A 12,832-nucleotide genomic window follows, 5' to 3' on the forward strand; every position below is an offset into this window, starting at 1 on the left:
CACATTAAACAAATATTGCCTTCTGTTTTCAAACATTTTGAGCACCGATTAGCATTAAATTAATCCAAGAATCTATGTTGAAATCGTAATTCCAATAAATTATTATATACTCCGAAATGGTGTGATTATACATAAAATAAAAGTACTGATAGGTATGCAAGATAGATGCCGTTCTAAGATCGTCGTCTAATTGAAATTCTATCCGTATTTCCTGCATCAAAAACACATGCAGTTTCAAGGGTAATACAACTGCCAACATGTGCAACACGAGGTGTTAGGGAAAACAGCAAAATGGATTCATCGATGGTGAGGAAACGCAATCAGGGACTTAAATTCTATCTTTCATATCCAAAACGTTTAAAAAATACTGCCTGCTAAAGATGACTTCTGCTCCTATTCCCAATCTAAATTTGTATGTAAGGATAGATTTACCCCCATACCTTGCATCAAAAGCACACGCAGTTTCAAGAGGCCTACAAATATCTCCCGGATAACCTCAGGATGGGTTTTCGATGGTGAATAAAAACAAGCGAGGTATTAAATACTATTTTTTATATTCAAACACATTTAACAAATATTGCCTTCTGTTTTCAAACATTTTGAGCTTCGATTAGCATTAAATTAATCCAAGAATCTATGTTGAAGACGTAATTTCAATAAAATATTTTATATTTCGAAATGGTGTGAGTATAAATAAAAGAACTGATAAGTGTGCAAGAAAGAAGCCGTTCTAAGATCGTGGTCTGATTGAAATTCTATCCGTATTTCCTGCATTAAAAACGCATGCAATTTCAAGGGTAATACAACTGCAAACATATGAAGTACGAGCTCTTAAGGAAAAGGAAACAATGGATTCATCGATGGTGAGGAAACCCAATCAAGGAATTTAATTCTATCTTTCATATCCGAAAGCGTTTAAGAAACACTGCCTGCAAAAGATGACTTCTGCTCCTGTTCCCAATCCAAATTTGTATGTAATGATAGGTTTGTCCTCAGACGTACACATATTTCCAGAATAATGCAAGAAATTATGTTGAAGACATAATTCCAATAAGATATTTTATACTTTGAAACCCAATCAAAGAATTAAATTCTATCTTTCATATCCAAAACGTTTAAAAAAATATTGCCTGCTAAAGATGACTTCTCTTATTCCCAAGCTAAATTTGTATGAATTGGTAGATTTTTCCCCATGACTTTCCTCAAAAACACACGCAGTTTCAAGAGACCTATAAATATCTTCAGGATAACCACAGGATGGATTTTTCGATCGTGAGGAAAAATAGCTAGGAATTAAATAATATTTTTCATATCCAAATGCATTTAACAAATATTGCCTTCTGGATATGACTTCTGCTTCTCTATTCAAACATTTTGAGCACCGATTAGCACAAAGTTAATGCAAGAACAGACATTGAAGACGTAATATTATGCTTCCAAATGGTGTGAGTATACATAAAATAAAAGTATTGATAGGTATGCAAGAAAAAAGCCGATCTAAGATCGTGGTCTAATTGAAAATGTTCCCGCTTTTCCTGCAATCAAGAAATTTAATTCTATTCTTCTAATCCAAAAGCGTTTAAGAAATATTTACTGCTAAAGATGACTTCTACTCCTATTCCCAATCTAAATTTGTATGTAAGGATAGATTTATCCCCATACCTTGCATCAAAAACACACGCAGTCTCAAGAGAAGTACAAATATCTCCAGGATAACCGCAGAATGGCTTCTATTTGGTTTTTAAAAAAGTTGCCAAACTTATGGACGGCCGCGTTCGAATTATGATGCCAGACCACTTTCACCCGATTCACACGAGCAGATAAAAACTTGTTTGTGCGTTGATTTAATTCAAGGTTACGGCTTAACTGAAACCACATCGGGAGCAACGGTTATGGATTGTAATACAAGTTTTGAAACTTGCTTTCATTTAATAAAATCGCTCAACTTTTGTTTTTTATAGATCGCGATATGCAGTATGGTCGTGTTGGCGCCCCATTAACAGTTTGTGATATACTCTTAGTCAATTGGGAAGAAGGAGGGTACCGAGTCACAAATAAACCCAATCCCCAAGTATGTGTATCCAATGAAATTTATTACAAGAAAAATCAACTCTTCCTCTTTTTAGGCAGAAGTTCTTGTTGGGGGTGAATGTGTTTCCATGGGTTATTATAAGCTACCAAACAAAACAGCCGAAGAGTTCTTTGAAGAAGATGGAAAACGCTGGTTCAAAACCGGAGATATTGGTGAAATGCATCCAGATGGCGTACTTAAAATTATTGGTAAAGCCAGTTAAAATTTATGATTTTGCTTGAGAAATTAAGTATTTTTTTTCCGTTTCAGATCGCAAAAAGGACTTGGTCAAGCTGCAAGATGTTGAATACGTTTCCCTTGGAAAAGTAGAATCGGAGCTTAAGACATGTCCACTGGTTGAAAATATTTGCGTATATGGTGATCCTACCAAGCAGTTTACTGTTGCTCTAGTTGTACCCAATCAGAAGCACTTGGAAGAGTTATCTCTTCGTCATGGTCTTGAAGGCAAAACATTTGAAGAGCTTTGCTCGAGTTCAGAAATTGAAAAGGCAGTTATTAAAGAAATCGCTGAACATGCTCGCAAATGTATGTACGAAATACAAATAATAATGGATCCTGCGTTAACTATCGCCTTTTCAATTTTTAGGTAAACTTCAAAAGTTCGAAGTCCCCGCTGCCATTACACTCTGCAAGGAAGTCTGGTCACCAGACATGGGGTTTGTAACTGCTGCTTTTAAATTGAAGCGCAAAGACATTCAAGACAAATATCAGCACGACATCAATCGCATGTATGCCTCATGAAATTGACTAAACAACTAGGTGCAGTTTTAGCCGGTAACAAGTATGCACTACACGAAAAGTTTATTCGTGTACTGTCTTTAATTTTTCATACATCACGATCTAATATGGATCAAAACAATTTCTCATTGAATGAAAATTTTAGTACAGCAATATTAGGAACACAAAATTATTTATTAATCTATACAAATACCAATAATACTACCATTTCAAATTGTACACGCATGTTCTAAATTTCATACCGAAACTACACTTCCTTATTACGCTTTGAACTTAAATATAAAAAGTTAATGGTAAAAATAGAACAATGAAAAAAAATTATTATTTTATGTAAAGTTTCAAACACACAGAAGTTCTTATGAATTCATTTTAGTTCTTCTTTCATAGCTATAATCACTCTTAAACAATTGTTTTCTGCTTAACATGAAAACATAGTGCGAATTAACACAGCGCAACTTGGATAACGTGAAAGACATATTTTTGAAAATGTTTAAATTACTTCAAGTTTGTTTAAGTCAATGCTGAATTAATAAATTAATTAGTATTGGGCACATTTTCTTTATTAATTTATATTTGTAAATTTATTATCAAATGCATTAACCACCTATTTCATAACAAAAATTTAGTCTGTCTGTGTACAGTGCGTATTGTTAAAATCATAAGCAACTTTTTTGGATTAAATGCTTGCAATAATTATGCGGTTCACATTTTTAATATTGTCTTAAGAAACATGTTTTAATACAGTAATTTGATATTTGAACCTTATAAGCTTTGTGTTTATAAAGTTAGTGCAGTTTCCAAAAACCAGGACATGGCGTTTTAACGGAACTCGCAATCGTCTGCATTCTAACATATAAATTGTATTTTTGTACGCATATTTGTTACAATTCTAATACCATTAGAGAATATATATTTTTAACACATCTTCTCAAACATAATTTATTAGACGTCGAGGAAGTTTTTGTTAAGAATAAGGGATAAAAAGATTATACTTTGGATATTAGTTTACAGTTCCAATTTGTTATTAAAATAATTGTATTTAATATAGTGAACTTAATTTTAAGGTCAGTGCTAAAACTATTTGATGGTAGGGTAAGCACTTTTTATTTTTAAGCCCAAATAAATGAAACTTTTACAACTAAATGTATTTTGTTTACTTCAAATATATTGTCAGCTATCTTTGTGTACAATTTCGCTAAGAAAAGATGATTTATTCTAATAAAAATTAAATTTTTGTCTGTGAAGGTCCTCAACAATCCATATTCTTAAAAAAAGTACAATAAAGACGTCGAATCAGTTTAACTAAACAAAAATATTATATTTTAATGAATTAATTTACAAAAAAAATTTGTATGCCGACTGTTGGAACATGCCATACCGACAATTGGCAAGTGGTGCCGACTACTGGCAAAAAGCATTGTTTTAATAAAACTACAAATTTATGAAATTTAAAAAAAAGTTATTAAAATTTTATTTATTATTGCAAAAACTATACAAAATTTCGAATCTGAATAAATTAACTTTGTAATAATTGAAAAGTTCCACTCAGAATGGTGAGCGATTAAAAACGCGAAAATCCTAAAAGTGTCGACTACTGGTACACTTAAAAACCATCAATGTTAAAAACGCATTTTTGTGATCGAAAATAAACTCCGGTCAAATTTTCGGAAATCATTTGATTTTTGGAGGAGAATGGTAAAGTTGTTATTCACTATGCGGCCATATAGAGGCTCATCGGAAAAAGCAGCTTGGCAGTACATTGCATGGCGCCCTAGAAGGGATGTCATAATGATGCAAAAGCATAATATTCAATTTCTAAATGTCTTATGAATATATATTTTTTAGAGATGCTAAGCTAATAATTTTTTGCGTTGGTTACCGAAGGCAAGTATATGATTTGAAAGGTCATGGCCAGTATTTTATTGAAATAACGTTTTAATGTTATTGGGGACCGCTAAAAGTGAATGTTGGGAAATTCGAATTTTCTTTGATGTCAATCTTAAACACACCTTCTAAATTAATATTTGGTGCTTTGAACTCGTTCAGCGAATCCTATAAAGGTATGCTCTATAATAATTCCTTTGTTCCCCTTCTTAGTAGTGAGTAAATAAAACTTTCAAATATTGCAGTCATGTACAGGTTTAACCAGGGTGATCAAGTTTGAAAAACACAATTTAGAATTCGTGATACTTCTAAGTTATTAACTAGAAATGCAACTAGGTTTTCTGTTTAAATTACTCCTTACTCAAGCTTTTTAAAAAGAAGAAGATACTGTTAAAAATGAATAGAAGTTTTTACCTTACGATTTGACAATTTGCTTTTCGTAAACGTTGTAGATATAAATTTTAAGGTGAACGAAATTGGCAAATGTTTCAAATTATTTATTACATTATCATTTAGAATATTCGCGCACATTTCCTATTTATTCTTAAGGTCGATTTGGCTAAAAGTAGATCCCTTAGATGCAAAGAACTATCAGAAGTAAGGAACAGTCTTTGATTTTTCGAACTACATGAGTTAAGGTAGCGTTGAATTGTGTTTCACTGTCTTGTATTACAATCTTTGCTTTTGATATATCGAAGTAGTACGTTGAATGTTGTTTGTCATTTTGTTTTTTTTTTTTTTCGAGAAAGTTTAATATAAAACAGATCTTTCCATGTTTTGTTATTTGTATTTTTTGCCTGTTAAAGGTTTCAAATATATATTACTTCCTTATTTAAAATTTTTTTTATCAATTAACAATAAATTACTCGATTTTATTTAGTAAAATATTGTGTTTCATATCTTTTATTCCTTTGGCCATGATGTCTTGTTGTTGCTATCGCATGTTAATATCATACCAAAAGATAGTTATCGTAAGGAATAATTTTGTCAGAAAATATAGTAGTCATAATTAATTTTTCGGAAACACGTTTGTATTTTCCGAACTAGACAATCGTTCTTATTTGCCTCCGAAAATATGTACACCAAATTTTGAGCTGTGTTGCACATATTTAAACAATGAGCGATATCATATTGATCCATGTCTTGTGGTAGGGCATGGGTAAACTGCTTCACGGAGCTCATCATCAACATCCTCATTGTTTTTTATGAATCACTAAGAGCTCTTGTTTCACTTGTTAACAGTAGTATTACCCTTAAAATTGCATGCATTTACGATGCAGGAAAAGCGGCAAAAATTTCAATTGGACCACGATCTAAGATCGGTTTTTTCTTGCACCCTTATCAGTTTTTTTATTTATACTCACACCATTTCGAAATATAAAATATTTTATCGCAATTATGTCTTCAACATAGATTCTTGCATTAATTTAATGCTAATCAATGCTCAAAATTTTTGAAAACGGAAGCAGAAGTCATATCTAGAAGGGAACATTTGTTAAATGCGTTTGAATTTGAAAGATATTAATTTTTTCCTCGCTTGTTTTTCCTCACGATCGAAAAATCAATTTTGTTGTTTCTTTAAAAGTACCTGTAATCCTCTTGAATTTGTACGTGCTATTTGATGCAGAACATGCAAATTAAATATTAATTAATCTACCATCTTAGAACTGCTTCTAATTGTCATATTTACTATAACATTTATTAATGCATACTCAAACCATTTCAAAGTGTATATAATGTTTTATTAGAATGCCATTTTCAGCATCGATTCTTGCAAAAATTGTTGTTAATCTGTGCTCAAAACGTTGGAAATATAAGCAGGATACATTTTCAGTAGGCACTTTTTCTTAAATGCTTGGACATGAGTGATAGAATTTAGTGCCTGGTTGGCTTATCTCACAATCGAAGAATCCATCCTGTTGTTATCCTAGAGATATTTGGACTTCTCTTGAGACTGCGTGTGTTTTTGTGAGGCAAGGCATGCGAATATGGAAGATATGCTGCGAAAATACTTCAGTAACCTGCTTGGGTTAACTGTTCGACGTAGAAGAAAATGTGCCACTGCTCAGCTATGGGAGACTTTATGCTTAAAAGAAAATGCGCCGCAGGCCGGCTTGGGACGGGTAAGTGTCAGGAAAAAATGCGCCGCAGGCGGCAAATTTTTCAGGGTATAAGTAGAGGCCCGTCAGAGTGACCAAATTGGGACGGGTTTGTGTGAAGAAGAAATGCGCCGCAGGCGGCAAATTTTTCAGGGTATAAATAGAGGCCCGGCAGGTAGACAAAATTGCTGGTGAGGACCTTTTTTTTTTTTTTTTTTTTTTTTTTTTTTTTTTTTTTTTTTGCTCTTCATTTTCATTTCGAGTGACATCAAAAGTAGGTCTCACATTTATTATTCTCCGACGACGAATTGTTCATCGAATCAAATTTGAAATTTTATTTAACATTGAACTTCAATTCCGATTGGAAATAAAAATCATTAACAATTATCCATATTTCCATTCCACAGATACTTCATCGAAATTCTTCATCAACACCAACAACACCATTTTGAAGGAAGGCGAAGGAAGCATTGAAGCAACTTATTCATGGCAAAGGTGAAAGAAGAAGGTAAGACAATGAACAATGAAAACTAATTCAACACATATTAATATTTCTTTCTTTCATTGATTCTTTACAGCTTCTTCATTCATTCATATGCATTTCTATGGATAATACTCACTGTCTCATTGTGAACTACTACAACTAAATGAACGAGCGACCTAGCTAACGAATCCACATACATATATGTGTTGTGAAAAGAAGCTGTAACTGCAATACTTCCACTTCCACCAATTGTCAATGCATCGACAACAAATAATACATTGGCTGGACTTGACAAGCAACCACGCAGACTACTAGTAGCCAAGGTAAGGCAAGGCAAGGCAAGGCATTAGAGTTGAAGACTGACCAATAGCAATAGCAATGGCAATGGCAATAGAAATACCAACACTAATACCATTTAGTGGGATCGATTTGAACGGATATTCTAGTGCATACATTGAAGTTGCAGCTGAAATTGGTGGTGAAGTTGAAGTTGAAATTGAAGAAAGTATTGATGAGACAGCAAGGCAAGGCAACGAGATGACAAAGGCGAAAGGCAATTGGCAGTGGCCATCAATGGAAGATGTAAGTGAAAAAGTGATCGAATTGTTACGTGAAGGAGTAGTTGTAGTAGAATTGTTATTGATGTTGGTGTTGATGTTGATGTTGATATTGATGTTGGTGTTAGCTATCAATGTATATGCAATTGTAAAGAGCTGATGAAGTGAGTGAGCGAGTGTTAGAGTTCCGACACGGTGCAATAATGGGAGGCCATATGGTGTTGAGCTTTCACGACTACATGGCTTATGGCCGTAGTCCGACTATACCCCCAGAACCACTAATTATTCCCGCAACTCCCAACATTTCGTACTGCTGCTGAAGACTTGGATGAATGAATGCGCATCTCTACATCGTACATCCGGATTGCCACCTGAACACGCGGAATTGTAGCCTTTGTTGGAGTGCTAAGTGCTTCGCCTCTGGTATTTGATACTCACTATGTGGATTATGCGCCGCAGGCCGGCTATGTAAGACTGTCTGCATTGGAGGAATTGCGCCGTAGGCCGGCTTGGGACGGGTAAGTGTCAAGAAAAAATGCGCCGCAGGCGGCAAATTTTTCAGGGTATAAGTAGAGGCCCGGCAGAGTGACCAAATTGGGACGGGTTTGTGTGAAGAAGAAATGCGCCGCAGGCGGCAAATTTTTCAGGGTATAAATAGAGGCCCGGCAGGTAGACAAAATTGCTGGTGAGGACCTTTTTTTTTTTTTTTTTTTTTTTTTTTTTTTTTTTTGCTCTTCATTTTCATTTCGAGTGACATCAAAAGTAGGTCTCACATTTATTCTTCTAATCAAATTTGAATTTCATTTAACATTGAACTTCAATTCCAATTGCAAATGAAAATAATTAACAATTATCCATATTTCCACAGATACTTCATCGAATTTCTTCATCAACACCAACAACACCATTTTGAAGGAAGGCGAAGGAAGCATTGAAGCAACTTATTCATGGCAAAGGTAAAAGAAGAAGGTAAGACAATGAACAATGAAAACTAATTGAACACATATTAATATTTCTTTCTTTCATTGATTCTTTACAGCTTCTTCATTCATTCATATGCATTTCTATGGATAATACTCACTGTCTCATTGTGAACTACTACAACTAAATGAACGAGCGAGCTAGCTAACGAATCCACATACATATATGTGTTGTGAAAAGAAGCTGTAACTGCAATACTTCCTCCAATTGTCAATGCATCGACAACAAATAATACATTGGCTGGACTTGACAAGCAACCACGCAGACTACTAGTAGCCAAGGTAAGGCAAGGCATTAGAGTTGAAGACTGACCAATAGCAATAGCAATAGCAATGGCAATGGCAATACCAACACTAATACCATTTAATGGGATCGATTTGAACGGATATTCTAGTGCATACATTGAAGTTGCAGCTGAAATTGGTGGTGAGGTTGAAGTTGAAATTGAAGAAGAAAGTATTGATGAGACAGCAAGGCAACGAGATGACAAAGGCGAAAGGCAATTGGCAGTGGCCATCAATGGAAGATGTAAGTGAAAAAGTGATCGAATTGTTACGTGAAGGAGTAGTTGTAGTAGAATTGTTATTGATATTGGTGTTGATGTTGATGTTGATGTTGATGTTGATATTGGTGTTGATGTTGATATTGGTGTTAGCTATCAATCTGTATGCAAGTGTGAAGAGCTGATGAAGTGAGTGAGCGAGTGTTAGAGTTCCGACACGGTGCAATAATGGGAGGCCATATGGTGTTGAGCTTTCACGACTACATGGCTTATGGCCGTAGTCCGACTATACCCCCAGAACCACTAATTATTCCCGCAACTCCCAACATTTCGTACTGCTGCTGAAGACTTGGATGAATGAATGCGCATCTCTACATCGTACATTCGGATTGCCACCTGAACACGCGGAATTGTAGCCTTTGTTGGAGTGCTAAGTGCTTCGCCTCTGGTATTTGATACTCACTATGTGGATTATGCGCCGCAGGCCGGCTATGTAAGACTGTCTGCATTGGAGGAATTGCGCCGTAGGCCGGCTTGGGACGGGTAAGTGTCAAAAAAAAATGCGCCGCAGGCGGCAAATTTTTCAGGGTATAAGTAGAGGCCCGGCAGAGTGACCAAATTGGGACGGGTTTGTGTGAAGAAGAAATGCGCCGCAGGCGGCAAATTTTTCAGGGTATAAATAGAGGCCCGGCAGGTAGACAAAATTGCTGGTGAGGACCTTTTTTTTTTTTTTTTTTTTTTTTTTTTTTTTTTTTTTTGCTCTTCATTTTCATTTCGAGTGACATCAAAAGTAGGTCTCACATTTATTCTTCTAATCAAATTTGAATTTCATTTAACATTGAACTTCAATTCCAATTGCAAATGAAAATAATTAACAATTATCCATATTTCCACAGATACTTCATCGAAATTCTTCATCAACACCAACAACACCATTTTGAAGGAAGGCGAAGGAAGCATTGAAGCAACTTATTCATGGCAAAGGTGAAAGAAGGTAAGACAATGAACAATGAAAACTAATTCAACACATATTAATATTTCTTTCTTTCTTTCATTGATTCTTTACAGCTTCTTCATTCATTCATATGCATTTCTATGGATAATACTCACTGTCTCATTGTGAACTACTACAACTAAATGAACGAGCGAGCTAGCTAACGAATCCACATACATATATGTGTTGTGAAAAGAAGCTGTAACTGCAATACTTCCACTTCCACCAATTGTCAATGCATCGACAACAAATAATACATTGGCTGGACTTGACAAGCAACCACGCAGACTACTAGTAGCCAAGGTAAGGCAAGGCAAGGCAAGGCATTAGAGTTGAAGACTGACCAATAGCAATAGCAATGGCAATGGCAATAGAAATACCAACACTAATACCATTTAGTGGGATCGATTTGAACGGATATTCTAGTGCATACATTGAAGTTGCAGCTGAAATTGGTGGTGAAGTTGAAGTTGAAATTGAAGAAAGTATTGATGAGACAGCAAGGCAAGGCAACGAGATGACAAAGGCGAAAGGCAATTGGCAGTGGCCATCAATGGAAGATGTAAGTGAAAAAGTGATCGAATTGTTACGTGAAGGAGTAGTTGTAGTAGAATTGTTATTGATGTTGGTGTTGATGTTGATGTTGATATTGATGTTGGTGTTAGCTATCAATGTATATGCAATTGTAAAGAGCTGATGAAGTGAGTGAGCGAGTGTTAGAGTTCCGACACGGTGCAATAATGGGAGGCCATATGGTGTTGAGCTTTCACGACTACATGGCTTATGGCCGTAGTCCGACTATACCCCCAGAACCACTAATTATTCCCGCAACTCCCAACATTTCGTACTGCTGCTGAAGACTTGGATGAATGAATGCGCATCTCTACATCGTACATCCGGATTGCCACCTGAACACGCGGAATTGTAGCCTTTGTTGGAGTGCTAAGTGCTTCGCCTCTGGTATTTGATACTCACTATGTGGATTATGCGCCGCAGGCCGGCTATGTAAGACTGTCTGCATTGGAGGAATTGCGCCGTAGGCCGGCTTGGGACGGGTAAGTGTCAAGAAAAAATGCGCCGCAGGCGGCAAATTTTTCAGGGTATAAGTAGAGGCCCGGCAGAGTGACCAAATTGGGACGGGTTTGTGTGAAGAAGAAATGCGCCGCAGGCGGCAAATTTTTCAGGGTATAAATAGAGGCCCGGCAGGTAGACAAAATTGCTGGTGAGGACCTTTTTTTTTTTTTTTTTTTTTTTTTTTTTTTTTTTTTGCTCTTCATTTTCATTTCGAGTGACATCAAAAGTAGGTCTCACATTTATTCTTCTAATCAAATTTGAATTTCATTTAACATTGAACTTCAATTCCAATTGCAAATGAAAATAATTAACAATTATCCATATTTCCACAGATACTTCATCGAATTTCTTCATCAACACCAACAACACCATTTTGAAGGAAGGCGAAGGAAGCATTGAAGCAACTTATTCATGGCAAAGGTAAAAGAAGAAGGTAAGACAATGAACAATGAAAACTAATTGAACACATATTAATATTTCTTTCTTTCATTGATTCTTTACAGCTTCTTCATTCATTCATATGCATTTCTATGGATAATACTCACTGTCTCATTGTGAACTACTACAACTAAATGAACGAGCGAGCTAGCTAACGAATCCACATACATATATGTGTTGTGAAAAGAAGCTGTAACTGCAATACTTCCTCCAATTGTCAATGCATCGACAACAAATAATACATTGGCTGGACTTGACAAGCAACCACGCAGACTACTAGTAGCCAAGGTAAGGCAAGGCAAGGCAAGGCATTAGAGTTGAAGACTGACCAATAGCAATAGCAATGGCAATGGCAATAGAAATACCAACACTAATACCATTTAGTGGGATCGATTTGAACGGATATTCTAGTGCATACATTGAAGTTGCAGCTGAAATTGGTGGTGAAGTTGAAGTTGAAATTGAAGAAAGTATTGATGAGACAGCAAGGCAAGGCAACGAGATGACAAAGGCGAAAGGCAATTGGCAGTGGCCATCAATGGAAGATGTAAGTGAAAAAGTGATCGAATTGTTACGTGAAGGAGTAGTTGTAGTAGAATTGTTATTGATGTTGGTGTTGATGTTGATGTTGATATTGATGTTGGTGTTAGCTATCAATGTATATGCAATTGTAAAGAGCTGATGAAGTGAGTGAGCGAGTGTTAGAGTTCCGACACGGTGCAATAATGGGAGGCCATATGGTGTTGAGCTTTCACGACTACATGGCTTATGGCCGTAGTCCGACTATACCCCCAGAACCACTAATTATTCCCGCAACTCCCAACATTTCGTACTGCTGCTGAAGACTTGGATGAATGAATGCGCATCTCTACATCGTACATCCGGATTGCCACCTGAACACGCGGAATTGTAGCCTTTGTTGGAGTGCTAAGTGCTTCGCCTCTGGTATTTGATACTCACTATGTGGATTATGCGCCGCAGGCCGGCTA

The 12,832-nt window shown here is 35.9% G+C and overlaps 1 long non-coding RNA gene and 1 pseudogene across 1 annotated transcript; both read left to right on the plus strand.

Moving 5' to 3' along the window:
* The first annotated feature begins 291 nt into the window (after positions 1 to 291).
* Positions 292 to 3,423, plus strand: LOC131802838 (long-chain-fatty-acid--CoA ligase 4-like; annotated as a pseudogene).
* Positions 3,424 to 9,732: 6,309 nt separating this feature from the next.
* LOC131802905 (uncharacterized) lies at positions 9,733 to 11,589 on the plus strand. Its single transcript, XR_009342416.1, has 3 exons — positions 9,733 to 9,880; positions 10,234 to 10,331; positions 10,406 to 11,589. It is a non-coding gene; the product is annotated as an uncharacterized LOC131802905 (long non-coding RNA).
* The last annotated feature ends 1,243 nt before the right edge of the window (positions 11,590 to 12,832 follow it).

The sequence above is a fragment of the Musca domestica genome, unplaced genomic scaffold (assembly GCF_030504385.1).
Source record: "Musca domestica strain aabys unplaced genomic scaffold, Musca_domestica.polishedcontigs.V.1.1 25, whole genome shotgun sequence".
Lineage (NCBI taxonomy): Eukaryota > Metazoa > Arthropoda > Insecta > Diptera > Muscidae > Musca > Musca domestica.